At 37.3% G+C, this 14,634-nt stretch overlaps 3 long non-coding RNA genes across 4 annotated transcripts; 1 reads left to right on the top strand and 2 right to left on the bottom strand.

Moving 5' to 3' along the window:
• Window positions 1-1,245: 1,245 nt before the first annotated feature.
• On the bottom strand, window positions 1,246-5,252 carry LOC147941072 (uncharacterized). The gene is made up of 3 exons (XR_015561504.1): window positions 1,870-5,252; window positions 1,673-1,769; window positions 1,246-1,599 (listed from the first exon to the last, which is right to left on the bottom strand). It is a non-coding gene; the product is annotated as an uncharacterized LOC147941072 (long non-coding RNA).
• A 339-nt stretch (window positions 5,253-5,591) lies between these two features.
• Window positions 5,592-7,071, top strand: LOC147941073 (uncharacterized). Of its 2 annotated transcripts, XR_015560743.1 has the most exons (3): window positions 5,651-5,956; window positions 6,068-6,381; window positions 6,523-7,071. It is a non-coding gene; the product is annotated as an uncharacterized LOC147941073 (long non-coding RNA). The 2 variants fall into 2 exon arrangements; XR_015560742.1 differs by having other exon boundaries at window positions 5,592-6,381.
• A 6,512-nt stretch (window positions 7,072-13,583) lies between these two features.
• LOC147941074 (uncharacterized) lies at window positions 13,584-14,504 on the bottom strand. Its single transcript, XR_015562858.1, has 2 exons — window positions 13,887-14,504; window positions 13,584-13,754 (listed from the first exon to the last, which is right to left on the bottom strand). It is a non-coding gene; the product is annotated as an uncharacterized LOC147941074 (long non-coding RNA).
• Between the last annotated feature and the right edge of the window lie 130 nt (window positions 14,505-14,634).

Raw genomic sequence — 14,634 nt, forward strand, 5'->3', positions numbered from 1 at the left:
TAGAGGGTACATGACTTAGAAAGTTAGCATTAGAGAATGTAAAAAAGAGAGAAAAAACCTTGTAAACCTTTTGACATCTTTGGAGAGAAAAATATGAGAGTTTTGTTTTTAAGTGAGAGTTTTGAGTGTAGATCATTGTTGAAAATAGATCGGGAACAAACTAAGAGAAGATGTTGTGTAAGTCCGATATTAAACACTAAATGTTATTGAATTCAACAATATTTTCAACAAAATTTGAGTATGTTGACATTTGTCGAACCTCGTTAAAAATCGTGTGTCTCTTGTCTCTTCTATATTAACAACTATAAATTTTAGACATCATAGTCATGTTTCAACAGAGATCAATCAAATTAAGCCCAACGGATAATATATTTACGCAACAGTATTTGCCATTATTTGGTGTTGTATAATATGAGAGCATTATTTTGTGTTGTATCAACGCAGGAAAAAAAAAAAAAAACTGAAAAACACTATCATAGTTGACTTAATAATCATCCAATCAGTCATAAGTTTTCTATTTTGTTATTATGAAATTAAGAGCATCTGATCATCCATAGTTTTCTTTTTCCCTCAGGATATTATCGCAAACTGTTGCAACTTGCAACTTGCAAGTCACCCTGCCATTTTCTTGTTAGACGTAAAAGATCTTAAAGGCTTCTTGCAATGCCTACAAATTCATTAATAAAAGAAATTATGGTCATTCCATATATATGAAAAATATATTTTGTGTAGAAAATAAGACACAAGTGAACAAAATAAACAAGAGAAAGTTGTAATTTATTACATTTTCAAAACATAATTAGTAAAATAGTACATTCACTATTTATAATTGGCAAAAACCACACATTTCACTATTTCAATTTATTCATTAACCAATTTTGCCAACTAAAAATATGAGTATTTATTTTTAATTTTAAGCCGTTTTCTTTTTATTTATTTAGTTCTTTTAATTATTTACCCCTTGAATCTAATATCTAAAATATTAGTCAATATAATTTTGCTTTCTATATTTTTTTCTATATTTTTCCCTCTATTATTTGACATTTGTTTTTTTATCATGTCAAATAATTTTCATACATTTTCATATGTAAAACTCAGTAAGTGTAAAGACGTAATTCATACAATTTATTAAGTGCATATTATTATACATATTTTCATCCGTACAGTTGATATAAAGTACATTAAATATGAATGAAATAATAATATTTCTATTTTTTGTACTTCTGTACACTAATTGAAGTGTATGAATGCCCTTGTGTGCAACTACCCTTTTATTATTCATACCACTATACTCTACTCCACTTTCTCATCTATCTCACATCCTTTCTATTATACAAATAGTCAAAACTCATCTAGTTATCTAATTATAAATAGTAAATATACTAAAATTGCAATTAAATTTTGATAATGTACTATTTTGCAAAGAAACCCAATAATCAAACAAGCCAATTTTTTTCCAGAAATAAGCATATAACTAAGTTTAAACACTTAACCAAAGACAATGGTTAACCTTTTGACCAAAATTTTATGGTTCTTCCACCTACTAACAAGTTCTCTTAGCATATCTTCACCATGCTTCTCCCTTAAGGATGGCAACACCTGAACCACATAAAACAAATATTAAATATTTGCTTAAGCTTATAAAAAATAAGGAATCTCTTTTGAGACTCACAGTTTGTATAGCATAATCTTCAATCACTTCGCAATACTTCTCATAAAGCTCTGCTGAGTAATCGTCGGGTTTATGGATGCACATTTGGTAGGCATTTCTTTAAATCACATGAGAAATCACTGTGGTAAGTAATGGTTAACAATAACATATCATAAGATTCCAAACATTACATAAGAATAATAAGATGGCCTACGTACGTGTAAAAGTAGAAAATTTGTTGAGCTTGATAACATCTTTTTGTACGAAGGACCATCCTTCTATATTTTTAAATTGGTGGTTCAGACTCTCCTTCTATATTATTTATCAGCTTGATAACATCTTTTTATACGAAGGACCATCCTTCTTCAAATGTAAATTTTGTAATAAAGATCTGTAATAAAGTAATAAAGATTTTGTAGTGCTAACATTCTAAAAATATTAAATTCAAGTTTTACTGTTGGTTTCCAACTCAAAACCAATTGGCAATGAGTGGAGAGGCTCTAACCCTTTATATATTAGTTAATCTATTTACATCTTTCCGATGTGGGATATTTTACACTAACACCCCCCCTCACGCTCAGGTATGACCATCTGAAGCGTGGGCATATGTGGGAACAACATCCACGGGATGGCCCAAGAAACAACATACTCTGATACCATATTAAGTTGATGAGAGTAAGAACACGTTATGTGTTAAAGGAAGAATTGTATTAGACTCTCATCATAAGAACAGCTCAAAACCAATTGGCAATGAGTGGAGAGGCCCTAACCCTTTATATATTATTTAAGTCCCTTCTCATCTATCAGATGTGGGATCTTTTCTCCACACGCCCTCTCGAGATGATGGCTCTTCTAGCCATTAATCTCGACAGAATCCATCACGCCCCCTCGAGATAATGGTCTCTTTTTTTTTAGCTATCTCGATGGAATTGGGCCTTTCTTTGGGCCTTCAATTAATGGGGTGATCGGACCTCTATCCGGACCGGACTAATTAACGGGACAGCGTGTGTAGGCTTTGATACCATGATAGATTTGAGCAGACGATCTATTATGGTATCAGAGCAGACGATCTTGTGGATCTTTATTCCTATGGGTTAAGGTTTTGTTTGCTTCCGCTTCGATGATGTTCTATCTATTTTCCATCGTTTCTTCTTGGAAAAAAAATATATTTCTAATTTCTTTGACCTATTGTTGCTTGCTTCTTATGCAAGTTTCACTCTTTTGATTTTATTCTTCCTTTTTTTTTGTTATGAAACCGACCATATTGGATTGGTTGTGTCTTCGGATTTTCAAAAAAAAAGAGAAAAAAAAAACGTGAGTCGTTTCTTATCTCTATGAACATGTATGATGGTGTTCGGCCAATTGACCAAGTGAAAAAAAAAAACAATGAACACGTACGTGGTGTTAATAGCGTTTCACGAGATTTGAACATGAACCGGTTTGGTTCATCCATGGTGTTGAAGATTGATGGTGACAATGTTTCACCAAGTTTATCCTAATTGTGGGTTTATTGCTTAATTGAGCACAACCTAAGGAATTGACTCTATGGCTGAGTATAAATGCCACGATGACTCTACAGCCGAGTATAAACGTCGTTGATGACCCTACGACTGGGTATAAACGTCGATGACTTAACGGTTGGGTTTTGTAAGCCGCTTTGACCATACGACCGGGTATAAACGTCGATGACCTAACGACTGGGTTTTGTAGCCGCTTTGACCCTATGACCGGGTATAAACGTCGATGACCCGACGGCCGGATATAAAACCGTATTTTGAAGACCTGTCTAATCTCACCTGTGTTACCACATATGAGCTTGCCGGGAGTATTGGAATATTGAGAAGTGGAGATCAAACCGGAGATCAAACCGAGAGATCGACGGTCGAGATGACAACCCCAAGAATATGTAAATTATGAAGATTGAGAAGAATCTAAGAATATATAGTTTAGGTATATTTACATTTATCTAAATATATTATTTACATTTACATTATCTAAGTTTAGGAAATCTCTTGTGTATATCAGAGAACATAAGTTGTAACATTATAATGATGAGAGTCTAATATTAATTCTTCCTAAACACCTTTGTGTTCTTACTCTCATCAAATCTATCATAAAATGAATCAAGATCTGTAATAAAGTAAACGAAAAATATTTCTGAGGTTTTTATCAATACTTTCGCATTGGCATTCAAAACTAAAACTAATTAGAAAACCAAAAGAACAACTACAAAATGTTACGGCATCCTTTGTGATAACGCAAGAAATAATCACCAAGAGAGAAAGAACCACAAATTTGAAAGAAAACGATTCAAGAGCACGATACAAACTTTTGAAAGTCATCAAGAACTGTGTATAACCTTATTCAAAATTTCTTCGTAACTAAGAGTTTGTTTACAAGTCGTTAGGCCTACTCAGGAGTTAAGGGTGGATTTAGCGCCTAGCGAAAAAATCAGATATTTTTAAAAAACTAGTCTCCGTCTAATTTTATGACTATTTTCTTAAATTAATAATAAAATAAAATTAATTTAAATATACGTATAGTTTTATCCGCGCTAATAGAAAGACATCAGATAAAATATAAAACTATAATATTTGTTTTTCAAATTTGCGGTAATCAAGTAAAATATATTTTTAAGACACGATTTTATGATTTTTATCAAAAGTTTGTACATTAGTTAAAGTCAAAAATCACAAACTCCTAATAAAAAAAGTCTAAATAACGAAACAAGAATATTGATTTACATTTGGCGCTAAAAAATATCAGTATACATAAAATTAAGCAGAAAGTAATAAGATAAGGCGGAAAATAATCGGATTAGACGGTGGGTAATCGAATGACTGATTTTATAAAAGGATTTATTATTAATCGAGATAGAAATGATGTGCCTAGTAATTTTGCCGGATGTAATTGGTTATTTGCAGGTATTTTTAGAACATGCTAAGACCCAAGGTATCACGTACCTGAAGATTCCAAATAGTATGAATTCTATTTTGAAGATGCAGCATTTGAACAAGAGGTTGAACTACTTTAGAAGGACATAACACTAGTACAAGAACAGAGTTGCAAGATGTTTACGTCGGCACATAACAAGGAACGATTTAGAAGCAGGAGGCTACACAAAGGCTTAGAAGGTGATAGAAGCATCTAAAAGATAAGAGAGCTTCATGTTTACAATAGGAATGTAAACATGAAGAAAAAGGATAATTTCCTAATCCATAAAGAAAAAGGAAATTGTCCAATTCCTATTAGAATTAGAATAGGTAGTTTGCTAATTGAATAGCCGATACCTAGTTCTATAAATAGGAGTGCTAAGGCTAGGTTGAGCTTTAGCACAAACAAGAGAAAGTTTATCTAGATACTAAGTTTTGGTCTTTAAGGAAGAAAAGAGTTAAGAACTTAGAGAGAGCGTGAGGTTTCTTTAAGAGAGGTTTTGAGAGGTTAGGAAATTGTTTAGAACAAACTTGTAAACATATTTTCTATCAATCAAAAGAGATTTTAAAGAAATCTTTGTTTCATTGTTCAGATCATAAGTTCTCACACTTTCATATTTCACCTACTTCGATTAGCGATGCGAAATGAGAGGCTTACAAGTGAATGAGGAAATGCCTATTTATACAACGTTGTTACATCTAAAAGAGCTACGAGAATTTCCCCCCAATGGGTGCATTTATCATCCTGGGATTTTCTTACATGAAAACACAATTAAATGCCTTAACAAACAAAAGTAACATAAAATCTAATCCAATTTAGTTTCTACTTTATGATTTAATCTACTACTTTTAATACTTATTAATATGAAATTAAATTATTCTATCATTAAAAAGTTATATACAGAATCATACATAGTAAAATTAAGTGAAATGAAATTCTGAACTGAATTTAAATACATGTATATAATCATTTATTTATATAGAAATGATTTATTTAAAAATGTGTCAAGGATATAGTATATTGTAAGAATAATTAGTAAATCCAATTAACCTTTATAAGATTTTTTTCACATTCAAAATAACTATATGCATAAAATTCAGAATTAAATCTAATAAAACTTAACAATAATAGAGAAACTGTTAGAAATCCTATCTCTTTTCAAAATACCTTTCAAAATATCTTCTTAACTATTCAATATTGATTAATTTTTAAATAGAAGTTTCTTTATTATAAGATTAGCTATTGATAAAAATTAATTTTCTTTTTGGGGTTTGTATTTCTCGTTTTTTAAAAAGATTTTGAGAACCTGAAAGCTTTGAGGGCTCACTTAATAAGGTCATCAGCTATGTTAGTGATAGGTTGAATGATCAGGTGAATGATTGGTCCACAAAATATTTAAAAAATGGTGTGAAGGAAATTTTGATTAAATTAGTTGCTCTAACTTTTCCAACCCATACAACGTCATGTTTTAAACTTTTCCAGGATTTGACATCTAAGTTAACAAGTGCCATATACAATTTTTGGTGAAGTTCTAGTGATAAGGATCGGGGATTACAATGGGTGGCTTGGGATAAGATGTGTGGAAAAAAAAGTAATGGAGATTTGTTTCAAGCTATGGAGAAATTCAACGATGCGATGCTTGCTAAATAATATTGGCGTTTGATTCAATTTCGAATTCTTTATTTGTCCGGGTGATGCAACGTCGGTGTTTTAGGAACAAACAATAAAGCCACATTCACCATCGTTTGGTTGGAGGAGCATTTTCTCGACAAAGAGCTTAGTAGAGCATGGTGAAGGTGGGTGGTAGGATCTGTGTTATAATATTTCAGTATGGCGAGATCATTGAATCCCTGACCAACATACTTGACAAGAAAATAGTAGGGGTAGACTTTTGCATCCAAATTTAATGTTTAATCATTTAATTAATCTGGTACTAGGGAGTGGCAATTACTTATTATTCAGGAGTTTATGGATCCAGTTGGTATTCAGATTATACGGAGTATGGCTATCAACAAGACTTTTAAGCCAAATCGGTTGGTATGACATCACTCAAGATCCAAAAAATATTCAGTGAAGTTGGGTTATGGATTGGCGAGGAAGATGGTGAAAGAGGTCGAATCAGGCCCAACATGTACTGCTTTGAGAGCCCATGCTTGGAATCTCCACATTCTATCAAAAATTAAACATTTCTTTTGATAAATTGCATGTGGCACTCATCCAGTGACGAATCGATTACCTCATCGCGGTGTTCAGTGTGGTACTTGGTGTAAGAGATGTGATTAAGAGTGTGAGACAATTAACCATGCTCGTTTTGAGTGTCCATACTCGCGTAAAGTTTGAGAGTTGTCTCCGATTCAGATTTCACCAGAGGGTTTTCCTTATGAGTTAGTGTTCTTGAATTTGAATTCTATCTTGTTGAAACAACCTGACCCATTTTTTTGTAATACTATATAATTAAGCATCCAATACTACTTGAAACGACCTGACCCGTTTTTTTAAAGAATAATAAAATAATAAATAATAAATAATAATAATAATAAACTACAACTAGTGGTTGCATACCCACTAGCCACCTAACCACAATCACAACCAACAGCGGAATAACCAATAATAAACCAATATTAAAACATAACAATATCCAAATACCAAACAACAAGAAACACAAAACCAGCAACCTAGCAATGTTTCTAATGACCCAACTCTAGCAACCTAGCAATGTTAGACAACATCCAATCGAGTCCCTAGAACATCCTCCTCTTCATTGCCTTGATTCCACGATCACACTTTGCCTTTACCTGCACCACAAACACAAATTGCAATGCATGAGTATTTTATAAACATTCAGTAAGGCAATCCTCCTATCTACTAGGCTATACACACAAGCAATAGAGACATCTCTAACCATCAACCAACAATCAACAATCAACAATAACAAACCAAGACCCTGCATCGACCTATACCAAACATGCATCGACCGACACCAGTTAGGGTTGCGTCGACCGATACATGATATGCATCGACCGATGCAAGGTTCACTTGCATCGACCAATGCTCCCATTGCATCGACCGACACATGCTCGACATTACGCGGAAACCCTAATTGCATCGACCGACGCCTCCACATGGCATCGACCGATGCTCCTAGGTCCATCCGCGTCGTCCTTGCACTGCATCGACCGATGCACAATGTGCATCGACCGACGCACATGCCGAGCATCGTTTTCCCCAAAGCTTCTCGCCAGATCTTCGTTCCTACAACCACAAACTCGATCCCAAGCCACAAGAAAGCCTCACACGAACCTAGATAACGTTCTAACAAGCTACACAACACATAAACATACAGATCAGAGAATCTCTAGCTTAGATAAGCCATGGTCATGCACTTACCTTTGCCACAGAAGAAATCCGAACCAAAAACGGGAAGAAAACGGTCCTAAGAAGCTCCTACAACGATCCCAGCTACAGATCTCTACAGAAACAGTTTCCAACTCCAAGAATCTCCCAAGAACACTCAAGAACACCAAGAACTCTTCTCTCACTCTTTCGTTTCTCTCAAAAGCGGCCAAACTTGCATAATGAGATAAAACACACACTTAAGGGTTTCCTTTCCCCAAAACGCAGCTTTTAACTTAAACTCGACCGAGAAAACCGAACATGCATCGACAGATGCAATCCCTAAATTGGGATTTCGGTTCGCGGATGTTACAATTCTCCCTCACCAACATAGATTCGTCCTCGAATCTCGAACAACCATCAGTCAAGGACTCCCGTGCGACCGTCTCCACGGTCCGCACTCCTCCAACTAATCTATGAAAGGTCACCTCTAGGCGATAGACTCACGCTCCAGGAATTATTCGCTCTCGACTTTTGGACTTTCCTTTTCTCACATGCCTAAACCTTGAGTTTTTATTGGCTCCTCTAGGCTGAAGCCTGCATGCCATAATATTGGCTCCTCATCGGGCCTAAGCCCGCATGCCATAATATATAAGGAAGTCCAATACTCGTCTCTCGGGTTGCCACCCTACAACATGCCCCTGGATCGTCATCTGAAGTCGATATACCAACCATACTCCCAAGCCACAAAGTCTTAGAATATGACGGTAATAGGAGAACCTAAGTCTCCCAAGAGTCGTGAGCAAACAATTCTGAACACGTTTGAGTCCTATCCCTATCCAGGTTTCCTTCCTGTGGCTCGCGTAAGACAACACAATGTCCTACACCCCACATATCCCCTCACCGGAATACCTCATGACCACACAAGGATCAACTCACTGCCCCACGGGCCGCCACAAAGACCAAACAAATGTCCTAAACAGGACCGCCACAAAGGCCAAAGAACTGTCATAAACAGGACCGCCACCAAGGCCAAACAAATGTCCTAAACAGGACCGCCACCAAGGCCAAAGAACTGTCATAAACAAGACAGCCACAAGGGCCAAAAAAATGTCCTAAACAGGACCGCCACCAAGGCCACTCGTCCCAAAGGACCGTCACAAAGAACATCTGTCCCGAAGGACACTCACAAAGACCATATGTCCCAAAGGACCGCACTCTAGCTAAACAGCCAGCTACAAAGGCCACACATCTGGCTAAACAGCCCGCCACGAAGGCCACACAATGGCTAAACAGTCCACCACAAAGGCCACACACGGCTAAACAGCCTACCACAAAGGCCACACCAGCCTCTCCAAGGCTCACAAACACTAAAAATGGATAAATTCTAACTCACATAAAACTTTTCATTTTTAGACTTTCCACTTCTGGAAACTTTCCTCTTTTAGAAACTTCTATTTCAGGAAACTTTCCCTCAAACACCGCCTCACGGAAACTTCGTACCCCGAGCACCACCTCATCTTGTTACTTAGTCGCACAACCAACCACCCCTAAGCGACCAAGTAAACAAGAGAGATGGGCTGGAATACTCCATACCCGCTCCAGCCACGGACTACAACTCGGACCAGGCTATACAAGTTCAAGTCGCGACCTGCTTCTCAAACCACTTCTTGAATCTTGCCTTCATCCTCGCCTCTGGCTCCTAAGTCTGCTCCTCAACACCATCACAGTCCCAAAGGACTCTCATCAAAGGAATCTTCTTCTTCCGAAGTTCCTTGATCCTCCTCTCGAGCACCCTCACTGGTCTTGCCTCCAAAGTCATGTTAGGCTGAAGATCCTCAGGAGTCTTCGCCAAAAACTGATCATCCTCACGGAGACACTTCCGCAAGATAGACACTTGGAAAACCTTATGGAATGCTCGCATAACCTCAGGTAACTCCAGTCTATAAGCCACTGGTCCAACTCGCTCAATCACTCTGAATGGACCCATATACCTTGGACTCAACTTAGTCTCACTGCCCCACTGGTCCAACTCGCTCAATCACTTGCATCGACCGATGCTCCCATTGCATCGACCGACGCATGCTCGACATTATGCGGAAACCCTAATTGCATTGACCGACGCCTCTCAATGGCATCGACCAATGCTCCTAGGTCAATCCGCGTCGTCCTCGCACTACATCAACTGATGCACAATGTGCATCGACTGATGCACATGCCGAGCATCGTTTTCCCCAAAGCTTCTCGCCGGATCTTCGTTCCTACAAGCCACAAACTCGATCCCAAGCCACAAGAAAGCCTCACACGAACCTAGATAACGTTCTAACAAGCTACACAACACATAAACATACAGATCAAAGAATCTCTAGCTTAGATAAGCCATGGTCATGCACTTACCTTTGCCACAAAAGAAATCCGACCCAAACACAAGAAGAAAACGGTCCTAGGAAGCTCCTACAACGATCCCAATTACAGATCTCTACAGAAACAGCTTCCAACTCCAACTCCCAAGAACACTCAAGAACACTAAGAACTCTTCTCTCACTCTTTCGTTTCTCTCAAAAGCGGCCAAACTCGCATAATGAGATAAAACACGCACTTAAGGGTTTCCTTTCCCCAAAACGCAGCGTTTAACTAAAAACTCGACCGAGAAAACCGAACATGCATCAACCGATGCACATAGTGCATCGACCAATGCAATCCCTAAACCGGGATTTTGGTTTGCGGCTGTTAAACTACTTAATTAAACCAACAACATAAACATCACTGACCAACCAGAATACCAATATCATGCACAGCGGAATACATATAACAATAATCATAATTACAATATCATTCCTAACTATTATGTCCAACAACGTAGCATGCTTCTATACAATTTTTCAACATTAATAACATAACCAACTATAACATCCGCGAACCATTATCCAGGATTGGGAGGTGCATCGACCGATGCACGGTTTTCGTGAACGAGTTTAAGTTAAACATTACATTTTGGGTTAGGGAAAACTCTTGAATCGAGTATAAAAGGAGAACCTCGTGGGTTTGGCCGAGGTTGGCTGCTTTTGAGTGATTTATGGCTGTTCTTGGAGACATATGTACATGGGATCGTTATAGGAGCTTGCTAGGAGTGTAGATCCACTTTCTTGAGGATCGTAATCTTCTTGGCAAAGGTGAGTGCATGACTATGGCTTATCTAAGCTTAAAATTCTCAGATTTTTCTTGTTTATGTGTTAAGTGATTGATTCCTTAGCTTGTTAGAGTGTTTATGTGGGAATCTTTTAGGAATCTTTTAGGATTTGGGAATCTTTTTTGTGGCTTTGGATCGTGTTTTGGTGGTTTAGGAACGGAGATCCAGCGAGGAGGTTTGGGGAAGAAGATGCTCGGCATGAGCGTTGATCGATGCAATTTGTGTGTCGGTCGGTGCAATGCGAGGACGGTGCGATTTTACCTAGGAGCATCGGTCGATGCCATGTGGAGGCGTCAGTAGAGTTATTTGCAAGTCTTTCATCGTCATTTTCCTTTTTACAGAAGTGGATTTGGATTTAAACTCGATGAGTTATTGTCAGTTTCGTGAGACACGTTTTCTAAAACGCGAGTTAGGACTATCGGGGATTGTAACTGAGATCATGGTCTCTTCTGCTTTCTGATCAACACGAGATTTTGTGGAATGCTTCATGACGTCTCAGGCTAGCTTTTCACCGGAGGGATTTGATAGTTAACAATTGGTTTTTATTTTAGGGTTTTGTCTTTGAGACTGTTCTCTTGTGATGTTTATGTTTAGTTTGCTTCAAGGTTTCTTTTGGTTGTTTGAATTGTTGTAGGACGTTCTTGTACTGTTTCAGACTTAAGGAGAGTCTTTCCTGGTAAATTTTTTGTGTCGATTAACACCAATATTTTCGGGTTTGATCTGTTTAAATCGTCGAATTAGAAGCGGTTGGGTTTAGGAAGACCCTAAATCAGGGTATGTATGTTGGAAATCGACCTAGGATTCAGGAATAGCCTCATTGTCGATTCCAGAGAGAAAATAGAAGAGAGAAAGTTATTATGAGAGTTTTTGGAAATTGCAACATGTTCTTGGTAGAGAGGTTGTTTTTGTGGTTTGTTGATTAGAATCTTCTTGTTGCAAAGGTGAGTGCATGAACATGGCTTATCTAACCTTGATATTATGTGATTTTCGTGTTTATGTGTTGTGTGGTTGATTCCTTTGTTTTTTGGTTGATTTTCGTGGTTCATGTGGCTCTGTGAGACTCCTATTTGGATTTGTTTTGGACTTGGTACGTTTGGAGGAGGAGATCTGGCGTGGATCTTCGAGGAGAACAATGCTTGGCAGTTGCCTCGATCGATGCAAGGCGTGTGTCGGTCGATGCAAAACGTGTGTCGGCTGACGGAAGGCGTGTGTCGGTCGACACAAGTGTGAGGATGGCACGATAAAACCTACGAGCATTGATCGATGCCATGAGAAGGTGTCGGTCGTTGCAAATTAGGGTTTCTGCGAAATGTCGAGCATGCGTCGATCGACACAAGGTGTGTGTCGTTTGACGTAACCTCTATCAGTCTCAATCGACATAAGTAGTGTGTCGATCGACACCAACCTCTCAGCAGGCGGCTGATACTTGTTTCCTGGTTTTATTTTGTTTTTAGTTGTGTGATGGTCATTGAATTCTCAATTTATTGTGTGTATAGCCCATTACATGGGAGGATTGCCTCACTGAGTATTTGTGATAAGACTCACACATCTCAATTGTTTTTTGTGGTGTGCAGGTATGTGACGTGAAATCATGGTGATAAGGGGGATGATGATCTAGGCTCTTGATTGTGTGTTTTTGGCTATGTTATTAATGTTGGAACCTTGTATAGAAGCATTTTAGGTTGTTGGATAGAATAATTAGGAATGATATTGTACTGATGATTATTGTTATATGTATTTCGTTGTGCATGATATTGGTATTCTAGTTGGTTATTGATGTGTATTTTGTTAGTTTAATTAAGTAGTACAGATGCTTAATTATATATATATTTTTTTTTAAATGGGTGGGGTAACAAGGTACAATCTAAATTCATGAACACTGACTCATAAGAAAAACCCTCTTGTGAAACCTGAATCAGAGACAACTCTCAAACTTTACACGAGCATGGACACTCGAAATGAGCATGATTAATTGTCTCACTTACTGAATCATATCTCTTACACCAGGTTCCTGAACACTGCGATGAGCTAATCAATTCGTCATTGGAAAAGTGCAAGATTCATTTTATCAAAAGAAATGCTTAATTTTCGATAGAACGTGGAGATTCCAAGTATGGGCTCTCAAAGCAGTACATGTTGGGCCACATTCAACCTCTTCCACCATCTCCCTCGCCAACCCATAACCCAACTTCACTGAATATTTCTCAGATTTTGAATGATGCCATACTAACCGATCTGGCTTAAATGTCTTGCTGATATTACATGGTGCTGGGCGTTCGGGTATTCGGTTCGGGTTCGGATATATCCATTCAGGTATCGGGTATTTTGGATAGTGAATTTACTATCCACAAGAGAACCGAATCTAATCGGATCGGTTCCGGTTCGGTACTCATTCGGTTCGGGTTGGTTTGGATAGTTGAGTTACGAACCGAACAAGAACCGAAACAATCAAAATTATATGAAACTACAAGCGTATCATCATCAAACCAATCCAGATAATATGAACATGGTACCAGAATTCAAGTTTCAAAAAGTAGAAAGAGTTTAAGGAGATAAGAGAGCAAAAGGGTTTATAGTTTGAAATTTGAAGAGTAGTAGAATTAAACTAGAAGTTCTTCCGTCTGCAGCTTCTTTCTTTCTCCTTGCCTGAGATGTATTGAATGACAAAGTCAAAATACATAAAAACATACTGAAACGTGAAACCCTAATGAATACTAAGTAATGTCATCATGTATAAGAGACGTACATGAGTGATTCTCATAGATTTGTTTCACTTACCTTGAATACAGCCAAAGATTCGACGAAAGAAAAGATCAAATAAGTGGAAACTGAAATCTCTTGCCTTCGTTCTTGTTGTTGTCGGCGGAGAGACTAGAGGAAGTGATATTAGAATTAGTCAATTAGGTTTAGTTGTTGTTTAGGATTAGTTAGAGATGGTGGGCTTAAAAGAGAAATAACATTGACAATGGGCTTGCTTTTGTATTGGACTTATCACTTATACATATATAAATATTTGTGGGCTATCGGTTAGGTTTCGGATAACCGAATGGATATCGGTTAATAACCGAACCGAACCAATATCCATGGATATATAAAATACTATCCGTTCGGTTATTATCCTATATCTGAACCCGAACCGAAACCGAGATGTTCGGTTCGGTTCGGTTCGGTCCAATCGGTTCCGGTTATGTGCCCAGGACTATTACATGGGTTGTAAGAGATAGAGCAACTGATTTAATCAAATTTTCCTTTCCATTGTTAAATATTTTGTGGACCAACCATTCACCCTATCATTCAACCTACCACTAACATAGCTGAAGACCTTATTACGTGAGCCCTCAAAAAGCTTTCAGGTTCTCAAAATCTTTTAAAAAAACGAGAAATACAAACTCCAAAAAGAAAATTAAATTTTATCAATAGCTAAGCTTATAATAAAGAAACTTCTATTAGAAAATTAATCAATACTGAATAGTTAAAAAGATATTTTAAAAGGTATTTTTGATAAGAGATATCTACAAAAGGGTAT

This window comes from Camelina sativa, chromosome 7 (assembly GCF_030686135.1).
Source record: "Camelina sativa cultivar CO46 ecotype springtype chromosome 7, ASM3068613v1".
Taxonomy (NCBI): Eukaryota; Viridiplantae; Streptophyta; class Magnoliopsida; order Brassicales; family Brassicaceae; genus Camelina; species Camelina sativa.